The following is a 7,693-nucleotide window of genomic DNA, read 5'->3' as shown; positions in this document are numbered from 1 at the left end:
TGACATAGCTTGAAAGGGATCTTCCAGGCTCCTCCTCCTTTTGTAGGGACCGCGAGTGCACATTGCTCCCTGTAGATGGCAGAGCAAGTGTTGAAAGGGGATCTTAGAATTACCTGCTCCCCAGATTTGAGCTTGTCTCTGGGTAAAGACAAAAAATGGTGGGCTGTAGGTTTTCAGGGATCTGCAGACTGTTTTCAAACACCCACTGTTGTGTGGGCCTTGACCCGAGAAGGGACAAAAGTGTGAATGCCCTTCCAGGAGCTCCCAGTGGCTATTTTCCTGAGACCCTCCAGGACATGGATAGCCCTGGTAGCAAGCTGAAATATCACCTTTTCCCTGCGACTGCCAAGAGGTTCCCCCTTCATTCACCTTTCTCAGAAACCACAGGCTCCTGTGCTTGAGTAAACCTCCCCATAATGGCACTGGCCCCAGGGGTATCTTGGGTCATTCCTCCTGCCCTTTTGGCCAACATCACTGTGTGGACCAAAGGTTCTTGTTTAATGTTTTCTTCCTGCAGGGCAAAGGCTGCCTCTAAGTGGAAGCTTGGTTTATAGCCTGGTGGTTATAGTCATGGTCCATAATACAGTCCAAGCAGCTGCCTGTAAGAGACATTTGATTAACGCTCACATTTTGGAACTGGTATTCTGCCAGAGTTTTTCTCTTCAAGATGGATTGGAAAGTACTTATTATAAAAAAATAAAGTATGTAGGTTTTTGCTGTGGTTTGGTTTGGTTTGGTTTTTTGAGACAGGGTTTCTCTGTGTAGCCCTGGTTGTCCTGGAACTCACTCTGTAGACCAGGCTGTAGACCAGAAATCTGCCTGCGGTTTTTGCTGTTTTTTAAAAAACATATTTTCTGTGTAATCCTTGCTGTCCTGGAACTTACTATGTAGACTAGGCTAGCTTCAAACTCAAGAGATCCACCCTACTCAGCCTCCTTTGATTAAAGGTGCGCACCACCATACCTGGCTACATGAAGTCTTTCAAACTAGAGAGGAACAAACAAATACAATGTTGTAAAATTGCCCCATCCTTCCACCACCAGAAAACACCCTAGACCTTAATATAAGAATTTTAATTAGGTGCTGATTTTTTTAGTTTTTTTTTAGATGTGTTTGCCTAGTTGGTTTTTTTGAGAACATGGTCTTGTGTAGCCCAGATTGGGCTTAAACTATTATGTGACTAAAGATGGCCATGAATTCCTTGAGCCTTCACATTCCAAATGCTGCTTAAATAAAGAAAACAAGGTCATTAGAAATACTGTGAGTGCGCAAAGATATTTGCACTTTTTGCTAGCATGACCAATGTTAAAATGGAAATACTTGTGCACAAAGACTTACAGACTTGGTTTTGTTTTTGTAATCAGGGATCTGTAATTGCTCGTTCTGAAGGTTCTCAATGCTCATCTATACATTTACACATTTGTTTTTATTATTTATGGCAAGCTGTCTGGAACTTGCTGTGTAGACTAAGCTGATCTCCATCTCAGAACCTTCGGCCTCTGCCTCTGGAGTGCTGGAATTAATAGGATTAAGGGTTTGTGCACCACAGCGGGCTCCAGGGAGGGCTTTAGATTTGATGCTCGTTCACCTGTTTCTTTAAACCTCAACAGTAGGACCAGACTGTAGACAGACATATTTTTTAAAATTTTATTCCTATGTAGTCCAGCCTCAAAACCAATATTCCCTCTTGCCTTTCCTGGAATCACAGGCTCTGCTCTTAGCCCAGCCCACTTCCAGTCTTTGAAGAATAAGATCTTTATGTGTAAGTTGGTTGAATTGTCTGAACATGTATGCTAGTCATCTGTAATTTTAAGTGCATAATGCTTTTTGTGCCTGTTTTATAAGACTTGCGTTAAATAGATTTGGGTGTTTGTTTCTTAACTGTATAGCTTTTAATTTTTACAGTTCTGGCTTTATTGTTTGTCTCCTGTAGCCCAGGCTGTTACATAGCAGAGGTTGACCCTCCAAGTCCTCCTCAGTGTTGGAGTTACAGATGTGCACCACCATACCCACCTTCCTTCCGTAGCCACTCAGTCTTCTGAGTCAGGCTCTTGATCTCTGGCTTAAACTGACCTTGTGCTTTCAGCAGTCTGCCTCACTTTCCAGGATACTGAGATCACAAGAGTGTACTACTGCTGCCCTCGCTTTCTCACTCTTAAAAGTTCTGCTGTGGGGCTAGAGATGTAGCTGAGTTGGTTGAATGGCTAGCACATCCCACAGGAGGCACTGAGTTCAAGTCCTAGTGTTGTACAGATTATTTGGTGGTACCCTGAGTTACAGGCACTGTGGACAACTATAATCTTGGGGAAGTAAAAGAACGGCCTAAGCTAGGCAGTGGTGGCACACGCCTTTAATCCCAGCATTCGGGAGGCAGAGGCAGGCGGATTTCTGAATTGGAGGCCAGCCTGGTCTACAGAGTGAGTTCCAGGACAGCCAGGGCTACACAGAGAAACCCTGTCTCGGAAAACCAAAAAAATAAATAAATAAATAAAATAAAAAATTTTTTAAAAAACTGCCTAGGCTATGAGACCCTGCCACAAACAAAAAACAAAAATAAATGAAACCAAAACAACAACAACCCCCTCAAACACTGGTCCTGAATAAGACACCCTCACTGTTATCCTGTTAACCCAGAACACTGCTGCATAGAAAACAACTGACTCAGGCTGGGCCCACAGGTAAGAGCACTGGCTGCTCTAACAGAGGACCCAGGTTCGATCCCCAGAACCCACATGACAGATCACTGTATATAACTCCACTTCTGGGGGATCTTGCAATCATAGACTTACATGCAGCTAAAATGCCAGTGCACATGACTCTGCTGACATTACGCGTTCATAAACTATGTTCATCTGAATGAATTTTAATCTACACTAAAAGATTAAAATGATGGGCCTTCACTGGCTCTCCAGTGCTTTGTGGGTAGGCAGGGCAGGGTAAAGCGGCAGCATTGGTAAGGGGCTCTGCCCTGGTTGGGTGTATTATGTATGGCAGGAGCATTTAAACACAGAGCTCAGTAGCCTGTGTGCAATGAAGCCACGTGTTTCTGTGCTTCCAAGGTGCCTTTCTTTCAAACTGTATTTTACAACGGTAACAAGGCAAGATCTTTGTATTATTTCTTTTTCTCGAATTTTTTTCCAGACAAGGTCACATGGCTGTCCTGGAACTTGATCTGTAGGCCAGGCTGGCTTCCAACTCAGAGATCAACTTGCCTCTACCTCTAAAGTTCTGGGCTAAAGGTGTGCACCACCACCGATGGGCCATTTTTGTATTTGTGATACGGAGTTTCCTGATTGGGAATCTAATTTGATTTCATCAAGTCTGAAAAGTCATTTATTTTTCTGCCAGTTGTTTTTTAGGACATGAAATTCATAAAATAACACTTTCTTTATTTTCCTGTTTATTGTAATAGGCCATATGTTAAAATGCTTTTCCTGTTTCTTTCAAAATACATATATTTATCAGTCATTGTCTCAATACTGTCACTAGTGTGGTTCATTCTGTCTAAGCACATGGCTGCACTATTTTCTTCTCTCAGTTTTTTTCTTTCCTGTCTCTCTCTCTCTCTCTCTCTCTCTCTCTCTCTCTCTCTCTCTCTCTCTCTCTCTCGTATGTGTGTGTGTGTGTGTGTGTGTGTGCATTTTGATAGACTTTTGCTTCTATGGTTGGTTTGGGTGCCCTCAAAACTCACTGTACAGTCCAGGCTAGCCTTCTCTGCAGTTTTCCAAATGCTGGGGACTACAAGGATTTCTGACTTGTGTCATATATTTTAACTTCAGGTAGGTTCATCAGTCTCTGGTTCTTGACTATCTTAGGGTTTTACTGCTGTGAACAGATACCATGACCAAGGCAACTCTTATAAGAATGGTATTTAACTGGGGCTGGCTTACAGGTTCAGAGGTTCAGTCCATTATCAAGCCAGGAGCATGGCAGCATCCAGGCAGATGAGGGGCTGGAAGAGCTGAGAGTTCTACTTGTTCTGAAGGCAGCTAGCAGGAAGAATGGCTTCCATGTGGTTAGGAGGAAGATCTTAAAGCCTGTGCCCACAGTGACACACTTCTTCCAAGTAGTGCCACTCCCTGAGGCAAGTATAATTTACTCAAGTGTTTCTTTTTATTTTGGGCGAGTGTATAGTGTATGTATTAAAGCTGTAGTCTCTGTTGGCTTGTGAACACTGCAGATGGCCCACTGAATTAGCAGTCACTGTTTGAACTCACACTATGGTTGTGGTAGGATCAGGTAGCATGGGAGGAAACTGAGGCACACTGAAGATTTGGAGGTCTCAAGGGCACATGCATGCCACCGGGAATACTGAACTTTCTCCAATTTTTTTTTTGTGCTTATAGAAATGATTACATCAGGGAGGGGGGATGTGATGGGGAAGGTTGGAGGGGAAACCGGGAAAGGGGATAGCATTTGGAATGTAAATATCAAATTAAAATAAAAGAAATGATAACATCTATTTTCTTTTTAAAAGATTTAATGTGTTTTGTGTATATGCATTTGTGTACAGTGCCTGCAGAGTCCAGAAGAAGGCATCTCTCCTGGCATTGGAGTTACGGATGGCTGTTAGCCACCATGAGAGTGCCAGGAATTGAACGTCTGGAAGAGCAAACTTACAAAATGTTTATAGAGGGTTTGAGCTCATGACTGTCATGGGGAGTGTGGCAGCAGGCATGGCACTGGAGCAGCAGCTGAGGGCTCACATCCATATGCGGGAGGGACAAGAAGCTGGAGGGATGACTCCTCGGGGCCCCGCACCCAGTTATGCATCTCCTACTCTTTGCCACGCAGTTCAACATCTGTAGACCAAACACTCAAATATATGAGCCGATGGGCCATTCTCATTTAATCCACAAACAGGTTAGGGTTTTTTTTTTTTTCTTCACTGTAGCTGTCTTCAGACACACCAGAAGAGGGCATCAGATCCCATTACAGATGGTTCTGAACCATGTGGATGCTGGGAATTGAACTCAGGACCTCTGGAAGAGCAGTCAGTGTTCTTAACCGCAGAGCCATCTCTCCAGGCCCCAGGTTAGGGTTTTTTTTATTTTTGTTTCTTATTTTTTAAATCAAGTCAGACCATGTTGGGCACATGTGGTTAAAGGACAGCTTGCAGGAATCTGTTCTCCACCATGTGGCCTTGATAACTCTTAGGGTTTGGGCAGCAATCCTCCCTTTACTTGCTGGGCCATCTTGCCAACTCAGCTTTTATTTTTTGAGCCGGCCCAGCCCTATGGCTCAGCTGGCATCCATCACTCACTGGTTTCCTGCACAAGGATGGCAAGCCACTCAACACAACCAAATATGTGCTACCATGTTCTCTGCAGTTTTTGAAATGTTTGTGCTGGGAATTTAACCCAGGGCCTTTTGCATTCTAGGCAGGCACTCTGTCACTGAACTGAAAAGATTTTTTTTAGTTTCTGTAGGGCTAGGTGTTAAGTTTCAAACCTGGCTGCCAGGTTCTCCCAACATCCCTCAGTCCCTACCTGTTATAAGGTGTGGCTGGCATACCTCACCCTCTAACCTAAACTCTCCAGCCCAGAGGCTAGAGCTGGCCTGCTCTCCCCCCCCCCCAACCCCCNCCCCCNCAGGCTTTTCCCCATTTAACCCAGACATTCTGGTTTTTTCCCTTTTATGTCTTTGGCCTCCTGGCTGCAGGACCTGGTTCCCTCTCCCCCTCCTTCCTGCTCTCCCTACCCAGCAGCTGAGCCCAGCCATGTCTTCAGGACTCCCAGAAGTCCCAGTCTTATGCCTCTCCCTCTGCTCACCCTTTTCTCTACAAAACCCTCTCCCCAACCCCCTACCCACAGGCCAGCCCCCTTCCCACTTTTTCTTCTCTTTTCTTTTTCATTCTCAGGGAATTGAAGCTGGGGCTTTGCATGTACTCGAAAAATAACCAATGAGCTCCACTGACAGCCCTACCACTGGACCTGGTAATTTAGACCGTTTGTGCTAATCACTGGCATTTCTACTGTATATGGTGTTTGCTCCCCTCCCTACTTTTTTCTGCATTTTCCTGAATTGTTTAAAGGAAAAATCAAAATTCACCTGTGAACTTTCAGCTATTCTTATTAAGTACTATTAACAATTACATAGTAGAGTATAAAAAGCTAACTTTCCAGTACGAATTTTTCACTTCAGAGCTCTGCTTCCTTCGCAGAACATTAATAAACATTAATGTTCCAATTTAACAATAATTCTGAATGTCAAATTGCAAATTTTGCTTTGAATGACTTTAATAAGGAGGCATATTAGAAGGCGACATTTTTAAAACAGAAAATTAGTTTATTTGCTCAGATAGGTTTGTTTACTTTTTCTTAAAATTCTCAGTCTTTATGTGTTCTAATCCGTCAGACAGAAAAACAAGGACTTCCTCAGCAGGCACAAGCAGCACCACAGAGCCCGCCTTCACTTTCCAGGAACACCTTGTTTCGCTTGTTCTTTAGGCCCTTAAATTCTCCAGTTTTGCTTAGTGTCCTCTCCATGAAACTATGATAACTGTGGTCTTCTGTGGCTCTGCGATGAGCATAAAACACTCAGTTACTTATTTTGTTTTTTTTTCGAGACAGGGTTTCTCTGTGTAGCCCTGGCTGTCCTGGAACTTACTCTGTATGTAGACCAGGCTGGCCTCCAACTCAGAAATCCGCCTGCCTCTGCCTCCCGAGTGCTGGGATTAAAGGCGTGTGCCACCACCACCCGGCTTTATTTTGTTTTGTTTTGTTTTTAAAAAGCTACCTCCATCTTTCTCCTTTAGCAGGGAGCCAAGGGACATGTGTCCCTGAAGCTCATTTCCATTCCTAAAGGCTCTGTCCACTGAACAGTTCATGTCTAAGGTCTGTAACTTGTTGATGTATCTAAAGAGCATTTGCTCAACTTCAGGAAGCTTTCTGCTTCCTTTTACTTACATCTGGGTCATACTGGAGCTGACAGCTGTTCTCAGGCTGAGCTTCCTGTGGCCATTCACTCAGTGAGTTTTACCTTAGCTAACACCACTGCTGTGCAGACTGCAAGTATCTACACCCATGTTTTGTGAGTGGAGTTCTCCCACCTTTTCTGAGCTACTCAGGCCACACCCTGCGTGCATTGCTCAGACAATTCACACTTCCTCCAGGTCAGTTTTGCCATGATGGCTCCAGATGAATGTGGGGCACAGAATTCCAGGGAATTCTAACTCTGTCTCCCCAGCCAGCATTCTCTGTGAAAAAGGATCACATTTTAGCCTCTCTGTACGCTACAAGTGGCTCAACTGGGGTCATAACAGAAAAAGGCAACAGGAAACAATTAGACCTACCAGCCTCCCAGTGTCCCATCCCCCCACCCCTGTTTTTTTTAAAAAAGCAGGTCTCATGTAGCTCAGACTGACTCCATGACCATAGATTTATTATTGGTTATGTGGGTGGCCTGGGACAGCAGCTGGAAGATGACTGTTACCGCCTGGGAACCTCAAAGGGTGAGTGGGGGACAGACAATCACAACTTAGAACACTTTATAACTCTAACAACGGAATGTCAGTAAGATGCCACACAGGTGACTGTACAGCCGTAGCATCATGAAGACCCTGTGCCTTCCCTCACCTCTGAGGGAGCCTGTGCTGCCGCCCATCTGTGTTCCTGGTCCAGTCTCCCCAGCACAGGCTAAAAAGTAAGATAGATGTATCTGCTTATCAGAAGACAATGATACTCTGTATTCA

Source organism: Mus caroli, chromosome 11 (genome assembly GCF_900094665.2).
Source record: "Mus caroli chromosome 11, CAROLI_EIJ_v1.1, whole genome shotgun sequence".
Classification (NCBI taxonomy): domain Eukaryota; kingdom Metazoa; phylum Chordata; class Mammalia; order Rodentia; family Muridae; genus Mus; species Mus caroli.
This window is presented reverse-complemented; position numbering follows the sequence as displayed.